Below are 13,653 nucleotides of genomic sequence, written 5' to 3'. Positions count from 1 at the left end.
ATGTTTTCAATTAATGTTTGAAATTGTTATTTGAAATAGTTTTGAAATTATTTTATGTAAACATTATAAAAACACACTTCTCTACTGTACTTAACCAACGTCTTCTAACTTGGACAACTAAAACATCATTACACTAAGACTTTATTTCTAAGTAAAAATATTAAATAGTTGAAATTGACTTACTTTTTCTAAACTTAATTTTTTCCTTATTAGATAATATTTAAGAATAGCTTGTGTTTATCTAGTCAATTATTTAGACAACTTACAAAAGAGAACTTAATTTTTTCTCTATAAAAAAATCTCCTAGATAAATTATCTAAATGACTGACTTATAAGTTATCTAAATAAGTAACTGACTTATAAATTATCTAACTGGCTTATAAATTATGTAAATAAATGACTTATAAATTATCTAAATAAGTAACCAGATAAAAGTATCCCATTATAAATTATCTAAATAACTGACAAGATAGGGACTATCCCCCTTCTGACCTTGCCCCTACCGCATAGGTAAGAATGGGTTGACTTGCTTTCCACATAACCGGACGCAATGACTCTATTTATAAAGGATGAGGAAGGACAATTATAATACATTTCCAAAAGTCCTCTGCTCGAAAGAGGTGTTGTTCGAAATGACGTCGTGGTGACGCTACATCATTAGACTCAAGCTTAATGAGAATGCTGTCATTTAATTGCTTGTCGTACGCTGCCTTCTTTGGAATTGAGTGAGAGAAAAACACGTTCATTTATTGGGTTCGGAATATCCTTTAAAAATCAGATGTAGGATGAGAGATGGTCGAAAGAGAGACATTATAATAATGGAAGCATTTGTGTGTTTATCTCGGATTTTAATCAGCTTGCAGAGCAGGTAGATGTTAAGGTTGACCATTATCGCGATCCGCAGTTGGTGGAGAAGATAGCAGCACGTTGCGCTTCACTTGCGGAGGAGATGAGTAATCAAAGTACAAGGTGTTCAAATGCTGCGCGGGCCGAGAAGTTTACAGGGCTAATGTAGTCTGCAAACGCAACCAGAAGCCAAAAGCGAGGCTGTTACTGTTCTTGACACGGGATAAGCCAGGCGGGTCTATCGATCCCATCCTATTTCAATTGACCTCCAATGTGCAGAACGGCAAGAAGGAGAAGCCTATAAATGCCAATCAAACCATGAGGCTTTCATCATCAATGTGGCGCTTGAAAGAGAAAGAGAGAGATAAAGATATAAGTAGTGAGAATGTCGCTGGGGAATGGAATTGGGTGTGTCTGGGCTGCGACGCTCGTGGTGTTGAGCATATGGGTCTGGAGCGCAGCCGGGCAACTGGCAGTGAAGGTGGGGAGATGGAATCTTCTGGTAGAGAAGGGCGGGGTGTCGGCCATGCACATGGTCACCACGTACAAGAACACGGTGGTCATGTTCGACAGGACCAACTTCGGGCCCTCGCAGCTGCTGCTAGCGAATGGGACGTGCCGTGACAATCCGCAGGACCAGTACCTGACCCACGACTGCTATGCTCACTCCATCGAGTACAACATCGCCACCAACACCATCAGGCCGCTCATGATCTTCACTGACACCTGGTGCTCCTCTGCTGCTTTCGCTGCCAACGGTACCCTCGTTCAGACTGGCGGGTGGCGGGACGGAGCAACAGATATCCGCTACTTTGTTCCTTGCTCCGACGCCACCTGCGACTGGGATAACTCTACGCCTGTCAAGCTTCTCAACAACCGCTGGTACGCCGCCAACCAGATCCTTCCCGACAACCGCATCATCGTCGTCGGGGGCACGGGCGTGTTTAACTACGAGTTCGTTCCCAGGAAGGCCGGGGAGGGAACTTACAACCTGCCCTTCCTCATCCAGACCCGAACCAGCTCCTCAGTGGAGAACAACCTATATCCCTTCCTCCACCTCTCCTCCGACGGCAACCTCTTCATCTTCGCCAACAAGGACTCCATTCTCCTCGACTACAAGAACAACGTCGTGCTGAAGACATTCCCCACGATGCCCGGCGACGGCCCGCGGAACTACCCTTCCACGGGGTCCTCCGTGATGCTGCCGCTCTCGGCTTCCGATGGGTTTACCAAGGTGGAAATCCTCGTCTGCGGTGGCTGCCCCGACGATGGCTACGCCGCCGCCAAGGCCGGCAACTTCACGGCCGCCCTGCGCAGCTGTGGAAGAATGGTCATCTCGGACGCCAACCCCTCGTGGAGCATGGAGGACATGCCCGGGCCAAGGACCATGTCGGACATGCTCATTCTCCCCAACGGTGAGATTCTCATCATCAACGGAGCGGCGAGGGGTGTGGCCGGGTGGGACATGGCCGACACACCCGTCTTCACGCCCTACCTCTACAGACACAGCCTCCCTGCCACCCAGAAGCGCTGGTACGTTCTCGCGGCTACCGCTATTGCCCGAATGTACCACTCCACTGCCAATGTCCTGCCTGATGGCAGAGTTATGGCCGGTGGCTCCAACCCCCACTTCGATTACAAGTTCACCGGAACGCAATTCCCCACGGAGCTCCGGTTGGACGCCTACAGCCCTTACTATATGGAGAGCGTCTACGCCGTCCTCCGCCCCAAGATCATCACGGTCTCTGCCCCTGCACCCAACGTCGCCTACGGCGCCACCTTCACCGTCACCTTCTCCGTCGCCTACGGTCTCACCAGCAGCAACGTGGTAAAGTTCAACGTCTACGCCCCGCCCTTCACGACCCATACCACCTCCATGAGCCAGAGGATGCTCTCCCTCTCCACATCCACACCCCTCGCCGCCCAAAACTCCAACACCGTCTATTCCTTCACGGTCACCGCTCCCCCATCGGCCGTCGCTGCTCCTCCCGGGTACTACATGTTCTTCGTCGTCAACGGCGAGATCCCGAGCGCTGGCCAGTGGCTCCACTTCTCCTAGAATTGCCACCATGCACCGAATAGAATGTGGTATTCCATTCTCTAATAACAGTGCAGCTGCGCATAATGCAAAGATAACATGTATGGCAACCTTTTAATAAAACAAATGATGAAGCATGTCGATTCTTTCTGTGAATGTGCTTCATGAGGCTTCCACAATTCCTCTCTGCATGGCGTGCTTGATTTCGAATACATCTGAATACATTAATATACCACGTATACTTTTATATTTCAATTTGGCATCTTACATGTTTTGCATATTTTACCACAACGAACATATATCTGTAATTGTAAAAAGGTGGGTTGATGCAGCAAGTCAATTTCAACTCACATAGAAATTAATAATTCCATAACAGAATATAGAATTCAAAAACTTTCAATTCATCATTCCTTCCAAAAATTGCTTCTATATGATTCTCAAACTCTATTAAATAACACTAATATAAAAAATAGGAAATTTCAGAAATTTGGCAGATTTCGACAACAAGAGAAATATGCCATTTTTGATAAGTTCTTAAAAACCCCGGAAAGCAATTTTGAAGATTCCTAAATCTACCCTTTAATCTAAAAAGGTGAATTGCCAACTAATCTCCAAATTTTAGAAAGAAATTTCAAAGTTATTACAAACCCAAAAAATCAAAAAAACACCTAAGCTATTTAAAAGTGAAATTCGGAGGTCAAGATGGAATATCTGGCTCTCAAAAAAATAGTCGAAACAACCCCAACAAAGCTAGCTTAGCTGGAATCCACCTCAACTATATATTTTTAAAAAAACCTAGAAAAATCTAAGAAAACTCATATTCAAGTCAAAAGTTATGACTCTCCAAACTCCATCAATAGGGAACTAATCCTTGTTTCACTAAATTAATTTTTATAACCATGTATTTCTAATTTTAAAATAAATTAATTTTTTAGTCATTAATTCTTCTTTTGGATTGGCAAGCTTGTATTTTCCTAGGGGTGTATTTGTTTTTTAATTAAAAAAATATTAAAAATATAATATCTTCTTAATTTTTGAAAAAGTTTCAGTCTTTTTTCAACTGCTCCTCTCTTGCATGATCACCCTTAAACATCACACACTAAGTCAATTTTGATTTTTTAAGACTTTTAGTTTAGGAATCAAGACTTAGTTTGTGATGATTAAGTTGTCCATTGTTGTCATCAGCTTGGACATACTATGAACACAACAAGTCATAGTTTTCTAGCTAAATGTCTCTGATAATGGCAGTATTATTATGTATTTTGGCACCGTCATAACCTATGATGCTTTGTGTGATGTCTAGTGTTGGTGGATTCTGCCAGAACTTTCAGCAGCCAGTTGGAATCCAAATACTTCACAAGTAACGGTGGTCATTTTCTAGAAACGACAATGAATGGAGAACCAAGAGATTGTTCTTCACTTGGCCAATTTTCAAGATGAAATTTGCAATAGAACATAAATACAGCCAAGCTTAACCGACACACTGGAACCATTGACTAATATTGGGTAGGAGTGGGCCTAGCCACTCTTAGCTAATAGCTTGGGGCCACTGTTATGCATTGGTCTTATGGTATTGGTTAAGAGTGGTTGAGCCTAATCCTAACCACTATTAGTCAATGGTTCGAGTGTGTCGGTTAAGCCACTCGCATAAATACAGGTAGTGCCTAAAATTTCATTCATCCCCAATTTGAACAAAAGAATTAGGGAATACTAAAGCAAGTCTAGCCCCTCCACTGTTTTGTAACTCCTTTTCAAATCCGCAACTCTTTTCATCTATCTGTGTGCTCAATATGCTTTATATACTAATTTGAAAATGTTTGGAAAAAGTTCTAATTTTTTTATTCTTCTAAAATGGCCCATTCATTTGTCTTCCTTGACTTTTAATTCAAACTTTTTTTTTAATTGTAAAAGTCTTGCCCACATTTTGGGGGTGGGTAAACACACTCTTATTTAGAAACGCAATGGTTCTAAATATATTATCTCAGTGATAATATTAGTATACTAAGTTCTATCAAACTTTTAATTAATATTGTTAGTTGTAATTGTTAATAAATATATAACTTTTTCCATTATACAACATAAGGATTTGTAGGTCAATTTCAAAGTATAATATATTATTAAGTTTCTTATGACAAGTAATAAAAATATATAATCTAAATTATTTATGATAAACAATAAAGAAATTATTTTGATAATTCAAATTGTAGTAACTATTTAGTTTTTCTTTCATAATTAAGATGAATAATTTTGTACAAGAGTAAGTAAAAATAATTTAAAATGAAGTAAAAATCAATGAGCTACTAGTTTTATTTTAATGTAAAAATATTATTTTCAATTTTTTTTGGAAGGTTCAACCCTCATCTCTTTTAGATGTTGGGGGCTCATTGTGAGCCTTTCAACTTCACCATTAGATTCTTTTACTATTTTTAAATTGTAAATAAATTATTAGTAAGTTTTGAATTTATTTATATACCATTTTAATTTTTAAATTTGAAAAATAAAAATAACTGAGATGGAATATAAAAAAAGATTTCATATATTTATTATTTTTCTTCCTACATATTGTTAACATGATATTTTTCATATTTTTTGTCTTATTATATTGTTCTTGTATTCTTCATCTTTTATAAATATTATTAATGATTTGACCATGCTATTTATTTAGTTTCTAAATTAAAAAATTACTTGAGAAAGAAACAAATGATTTATTCTTAATTGAATTCAAAATAATGAACAACATTCTAGTTTAATTATTATAGGAAATTATATCTAGTTAAAGGAAAAGTTAACTCACACCAATTCAAATTCAAAGAAATCTTCATACGATGCTCGAATCTAAGCCTCATGCTTGACCCATTGAATATCACCACAATATAATAATCTAAAACACTTCTCAAATCCTATTCCATTTATAAATTCTTCTAAATTAATATTATTCAAGTTCTTGGCATTAGCACCACTATTGTAAATTGAGTTGTTAACACATCACAATATGTGTTGTACAATGACAACTACCACCTACTCCCATAACTTCAAACTGTTGCTCAACGAAGGGACTCAAGCTCTCCTAGAGCTCTCGTTCTCAGTTATAGGGGATTTTCATCTTACTAACAATATAATCAATAAAAATAAAGACAGATGCCTTAGCAACGTTTTATTTGATGAATTTAAGCATGAGAAGTAAAAGATTGTATTAATATATGTAATCTTCAAAATTACACAACATAAAGTTAAATGTAGAAGCAATGCATTACAATATGAATGTAAGGTTAAAACAATAGGTCTACACTATGATTACAAAAATGCAAATTTATATTAAATATAAAATATGACCTTTGGAGTAGAATCAACTAAGAAAATGGTGGGAATTTTAAAATGAGGCTCTTTATGTAATAGAACATAGAAGATATACCCACACATCTCAATTCATGCTTCCTCTAGTCACCTATACAATAACGAGAGTGTCTTAATATAATCTTACCCAAAAATAAAAAGATTGTATAAGGCATGGACTCAATAGCCACTCATGCCTATTTGTATTAAATTAAGCTTATACAAAATGTCTATGTATTATTACACAAACCATGTTCTTGAAAATCCATTAAATCACTATGCCATGGACCTTTGATTAAATATTTAAAAGTATAGTTTTTCATTGCCAAGTAGTTTCTTAATATGATGTCTACATTAAATCTATTTTCCAAACTATCACACAACATCAACTACCCCCACCCTATTGACAAAGTTGATGCTTCATCTAATCTTCAACACCATGCATTCAATGTTAATGTGTTGATCACCATTGTAATATGTAGGCTTCAACATGCATAGTTACTTTGGTCATAGCTTATAATTTTAGATTGCATGTTACCATTGGTTTTTGTAATTAGTAAGCTAGTTTGAGTTGATAACCAGAAAATGTATTTGTTGATTTTATATAACAAATGCATGAAGGAAAAAATCCTCTATTCACTACCTACTTTTAGAGAACACATTTCTTAGATAGAATTATGTCCATGGTATTTGAGTTGTTTGTGTCATAGCCAACAATGATTGTAAAATTTCTTTTAACTAAGGAATTATTTAATAGATTTCTAATATGAATAAAAGTCAAATAGTGTTTGTGTGTTAAGAATTTTTTTTCTCTATTTTCTTTGTTTTGTCTTAATTTGATCCATGTTTTAGATTATAGAAATGGTATCAAAGCATCAAGATTGGGACCTGCCAAAGACAAGAGCATGGGAATTGGATTATTCTAGAGGCAATTTGAATAAATTATCTAGTTTGAAGAACTATGGAAGAAGAAAATTGAGGGAAAATCTAGATGTCTTTTGTAAAGTAGTCAAAAGAAATCAAGGGTCTCTAAAAAGTTTGAAAGAAATATGTTTTCATAGATAGTTGAGATAAAAAGAGAAACCAAATTTTTTGATGTGCCCATGGTCAAAATAAATAAGGTAGAGCACATGGTAGACGATATCCCCATCCATGATTCAAGGAGGAATGTTGAGTTTGGAGTTCCAAATTTAATAGAATTGTCCATATTTGTTGCCATGAAAGAGAATACATCAAAACTAGAGAGTGTAATTAACATTTAAAATTGAAGGTTGTTGAAACAAGAAGATTTTGATTTAAAGCATATCGCAAAAGAAAAAGTAAGTATTGAAAAGGATCCAATGAAGAGTTTTAAATTCTTGGGAGAGAAAAGATCACAAGTAGTATTGGGAAATATGGGTACAAGAAAATGATATCAATACTTTTATTTTTCATTTGAATATTGAAGATTCATAAATATTAAAGGAGATCTATTTCATTCCAAGAATAGTTCCCACTAGTATAGGTAATGCATTTGTGTAAATAAATTATTTAATGAACAATAAGAAATCCAAGAGAAAGGGTAAAGAAAGAGAATAAAATTTTGACTTGTGATTTAAAGATGTATTGAATGATGAATTAATGAAATTGGAATAGTCAAATTAAAATTGTTAAATACTATTAAGAATTTGAGAAAGGATATTTCTAAGAAAGTTTGAAAAAGTAAAAATTTTGAGAAAGATAATTAAAAGAGGATTGGTTAGAATTAGTGCAAGAAAATAAACTAAGTGTAAGAGATATAGGGATTGATTTTGTTATAGTGTAATATAAGAGTAGATAGTTCATTATGAGAAATTGGAGTGTATCAACATGTGCACTTGAGTGTCTAGATGTGCACACACACATAATTGAAAAAAATTCTATGAATCATATATAAGTTTTATTTTGAAGAGGAAAATTGGTTGAGTTTTATCCAATTGTATTGTAAAGAATGTCAATTTTAATTACAATAGAACAAAAAATACATTAGAATAATTTGTAGTTAAGATCATAATTTTATTGCACTCAAAATTAACACATGTTGAGTGAAAACTAATACTTGAATAAATATTATTTTACTTTACATAATGTAACTATACAAACTATAGTTAGTGACCTATATTTGTTAGTGACTTTAAAGTATACATTGAAAAGAGACTATGATAATATATACTAGATTTCAATCTTCTAAAAGAATATTAGCTCATTGACCAAATTATTTGGTACTTCATGACATCCTTCAAAACCATTTGAAATATACATTTTGCAATTAGTATCCTTTTCCCAAAGTGTTGTTATGGAATTTAAGTCTAGATTTATTAAAGGTTTCTGAAATATTCATTCTCATTTTAAAAAATTTATGTCTTATAAAAATATTTATAGGAAATAATCGTTCTTTACATATGGGAGAAGAAACAAAATTTAAACTACCTAGGAATTGATTTTCTTACCATATAATAGAAAATAAGACATGTCATCATAATAAATAGACATATATGCATCGACATGTGTACTTGAATGTGTACAGAGATGCACAAAAATTTGTAGTTTTGATTATCAACCATATATTGTTTCTATTTTGAATAGGGAAAGATTTTGAATTCAACTTGATTTCATCATTAGGATTGTCAAATTTTAATACAATGAAATTAGACTATATTATAGTAATTTATAGATTATATGCATGTAAACTAGCGATCAATGGGATTATAATCTACATTGTGCAGCTTAAATTTGTAATGAAATAACTTTATCAAGGAAAAATGTGATCAAATAATGGTACAATCTTTTGAAATTAGTGTTTGAGGGTGCAATATAAAAGGCCAAAGAAATGGTTAAAACTAATTGACACTATAGGAGGACACATTCTTTGTTATTGCATAAACTATAGTGGAAAGAAATCTAACTATTGAAAGTGATAATTAGGGCTCTCTAAATTTTAATAGTTGAAATATTATCAAATTCAAAGATGAACTAGTTTCAATAAAATTGATAATCTCCTAAAGAATTTTCATTAGATACCTTAAATTTGACGATGAACTAAAGTGGAAGGTAAGTAAAAATGAGATTATTGAGGGCTTCATCTTAGAAAGCATAATACAATCAATGTATAAAATTGGTTAAAGGTAAGACAATGGTTACAGAGATTAATGTTATTTATAACTATTTACAATCATATTATGAGAATATTGTAAGAATTGAACCGACGCCTTCTAGGAAATTGCTATTGTATTAACCCCAACAAGTTATAACTTCTTCAAACACCAAAATCTTCTCTACTTCAGTTGTTTGAAATTTTTGTCAAATAGTTTACAAGCAAGCTCTGATACCAATGTAATAACCTCAACAGGTTATAACTTCTTCAAACACCAAAATCTTCTCTAGTTCAATTGTTCGACATTTTGTCAAACACTTTTAAAGCAAGCTCTGATACCAATGTAATATCCTCTTACAAGGAACTAATATGCAAGTGCAATTCTTTTGGTATTTTCAATGCAAATACATGGAAACTAGATATGAAATGCAAAACAATTGACATATAATAATAACTACAGTAATGCCAAAATTTGATTCTGAAATATCATAGAAAAATCATATCCTTGTGAAGTAATAGTTACAAGAGGAACCTAATAATAGTAATGCAGAAGAATGGAAATGAATCAAACAAAGATACTGTAGTGTAACATCATGCATGCATATTGTAATAGCCCAAAATCTATTCTCCAATTTAAGCACAAATAGAACTCTTGAATTGAAGCTCTCCTAAATACCAAATTCAATGGATATTTCACCACCTCAAATGGTTGCAACACTCAAGAGTTGACATTCTCCAATGGCTAACTAAAATCAAAAACCTTATTTACTTCTCCCAACTTAATATCAAATACAATTCACAATAATTATATACAATAATCGGATGATAAACAATGAAGCTCTCACCTCTATTTATACTTTTCCTTCACCCTTCTAGAAGGAAATAAAATATTTAATAATTGCATTCTCTAGAAGTTTCTCCCTTTCCAATAATTAATGTGCTTTTATAAAATTAAATTACTAGAAGTTCCCCCCTTCCAATAATTAATGCACTCACTAGAAGCTTCTCTCTTGCAATACAATAATTATTTGTGCTTCTAGAAAATTAAATTACTTAAAGTTTCCCCCTTCCAATAATTTATGCACTCTTTATTAATTAAATTAATTAAATATAAAGTCACCTTTTATTTTAATTTATTTAATGACTTTATAAGAAATTAATTTAATCAATTTCTCCTTATTTCTCCACTTAGCCTTTAGAGAATGTCAAGGCTAAGAACTCCACTGAGATGCTAAAATGATGGGGACGTTATAGTTTGCCCTCCCTGAAATTGCTTGTCCTCAAGCAACTTCAAGTCCAGATGCTGCAAAATCTCCTCATTCTCCCATGTTGCATCCTCTACTGGCAAGTCCTTCCATTTCACCAAATACTCCCTTATAGTGCACTACCTCAAGTTCCTTTCCCTAAAATTAATGATAGCCTCTAGCAACAATATTAATTTTCCATCATCATCAGATGGTGGGAACATTGTAGAAGGAAAAATATGATGTCCTAGTGCCTTCTTGAAGTGTGACACATGAAAAACATTTTGTCCCTTGCTCTTTACTGGCAAATCTAACTCATAAGCCACCTCTCCCATTTTCCTAATAATCCGGAATGGACTATAGTATGTTGGCTTAAGTTTCTCGGCACCACTCTTCTTGAGAGTAGATTGATGGTAAGGCTACAACATAAGATATACCATATCTCCAACCTCAAAAGTCAACTCTATCATCTTCTAGTCTACATACTGCTTTTTCTGAATTCTATGTCTTGGTTATATTATCCTTGAGAGTCTTAACAATGTCTTGACTCTCCTATAAAAAATCACCTGCATTAGGCACTCTACTGTCACTCAAAAGTATATCTATAAAATTGGGTGCTTCATACCCATACAGGGCCATAAAGAGTGACATCTAAATAGACATGTGATAAGTGGTGTTGTAGAAATACTCATAGAGATAAATCCATTTTACCCATACCTTTTGTTTCCCTACTATATAATTTATGAGATATCCCTCCACCCATTTATTCACTATCTTTTTCTGACCATTTGTTTGAGGGTGGTGGCTAGTACTCAGAGTGAGATCTATTGCACACAACCTAAATAGCTCCTGCTAAAAATGGCTCATAACCCTATTGTCTTTGTCACTAAAAATGCTCTGAGGTAAGTCATGTAGTCTAAATATCTCCTTAAAGAACAACTCTACCACCTATGTGGCAGTGTATGTAGTAGTGATCGGAAAGAAGTGTGCAAACTTCATAAGGTGATCCACAACCACATATATGCAGACCCTACCTTAGGCTCTAGGCAGTGATCGAAAAGAAGTGTGCAAACTTCATAAGGTGATCCACAACCACATATATGAAGACCCTACCTTGGGCTCTAGGCAGTCCTATGATGAAGTCCATAGATAAACACTCGCACTTCCTATCAGGAATCAAAAGTGGCTGAAGTAAACCACCTAGATAGGAGTGTTCCTTCTTATTCTGCTAGCAAGTGGGACACTCCCTAATATACTTAAGTACTTCTACTTTGAGCCCTTTCCATGTGATGTTCTCTCTAATTTGCTGGTATGTCTTGTAGAAATCGGGATGTCCTACCATAGGTGAATTACATGAAAAGATTTTAGAACCATCCTCCTCACGATTGACCCTGGAACAAAAAATATTCACCCTTTGTATATGATGGGCTGATTTACAAGGGTGTAACTACTATCTTGAATAGTTCCATCTATGAATCTGGTGGTCTATGCATCCTTTGCATATTCTACAAGGATCAAGTGTCTCCAATCCTGCGATATGTATGTCAATAAGCTCAAATGGGGCCTACGTGATAAATCATCAGCAACTACATTCTGTGTCCCTTTAAAATATGTAATATCAAGATCATTAGACAGAAACTTGCTCACCCACTTCTACTACCTATCATTGAGATCTTGCTACCCTAAAAAGTGTTTTAGGATATTATGGTTGGTTTTGATACAAAATTTGCTAACTACCAAATATTGCCTGAATTTAGCCAAAGCATGTATAATAGCTAACATCTCGTTATCATATATGCTGAAGGTCAGCTTTGGCCCTCTTAATTTCCTACTCTCATAAGCAATAGGGTGCTTCTTCTGCATAAGCATTGCTCCAATGCCCTCTCCAAAAGAATCATAGTGTAGCTCAAAAGGTTTTCTAAAATTTGGTAACACTAATACTAGACAGGAAGCCATCAACTCCTTAAATTTCTCAAAACACTGTTGTGCCTCAGGAGTCCACAAGAAAGCTGCCTTCCTCATCAAATCTATCAAGGGTCAATCTATTTTTGTGAAGAAGCGAGCTCCATGAAGTTCATCTATCAACTCATCAATCCTTGGAATGGGGTACCTATTTTAAATTGTCTTCCTATTAAGCACCCTATAATCAATGCACATCCTTAATGTCCCATCCTTCTTCTTCAACAACACCACTGAAGAAGTGAAAGGAGACTTACTTTGTCTAATGTGGCCCATAGCAAGTAACCCCTTTATGGTTTTTTCAATTTTATCCTTCAACCTCTTCAGATGCCTATAAGATGTAATCATGATGGGCTTAACACCCTCCTCTAACTCAATGATGTGCTTAATACCCGTATCTGGTGGTCTACCTAGTGGAATGTAGTGTTTAACTCTAAGCTTATGAATATTAGGAGGATATTCAGTCTTTTGTTGTCCCTCCTGTAATGGCATTAACATGCACTTTGTTGTCCACTCTACCTGATCATGTCGAAAGAGACCATTTTGGAATCATTGTTCCTAATTTCCTTCAGAATATGTGTCTTCCCATTAACTTTAAACTTCATCTCTATCTCCTTGAGATTAAGAGTGTACTCACCAATATTATGCAACCAACTCATCCCAAGGACTATATCTATATTTCCCATGGGAACAACATAGAAATTTTCCTTAAAGGCATAATTATTAACTTCTAATGGGAGTCTAGTGATCTTATGATCACAATTGAGGACATAGCTGTTAGCTACCCTCACTATAATTCCCCCAAACTCCTTTGTTTGTATGTCATGCCTCTCCACCAACCTAGCATCAATAAAATTATGAGTGGCACCAGTATCAACCAAAGTTATATCTTGATGTCCAGCAAGTACTCCTCTCATTCGAAATGATCCTTCTTGCTTAATACTAGTGAGATGAGCTTCCCTAAGTTGCCCATCTCCTTCCCCATCCTTGAACTCCATTTTAGACAAGCTTTCAGCCTTGTCTCCATTTTTTTCACCATCTATTTCCTCCATATTAGATTTTTGGTCTAAATTATCTAATTCTAATTCCTCATAGTATGCCCACATAACTCTGTTAGCTAT

The 13,653-nt window shown here is 35.2% G+C and overlaps 1 pseudogene; it reads left to right on the top strand.

Annotated features, from left to right (window-relative positions):
- Positions 1 to 1,231: 1,231 nt before the first annotated feature.
- On the top strand, positions 1,232 to 2,905 carry LOC149547042 (aldehyde oxidase GLOX pseudogene; annotated as a pseudogene).
- Positions 2,906 to 13,653: the final 10,748 nt, after the last annotated feature.

This window comes from Cupressus sempervirens, chromosome 7 (genome assembly GCF_028749045.1).
Source record: "Cupressus sempervirens isolate cs-2001-9-10 chromosome 7, ASM2874904v1, whole genome shotgun sequence".
NCBI lineage: Eukaryota > Viridiplantae > Streptophyta > Pinopsida > Cupressales > Cupressaceae > Cupressus > Cupressus sempervirens.
This window is presented reverse-complemented; position numbering and strand designations above follow the sequence as displayed.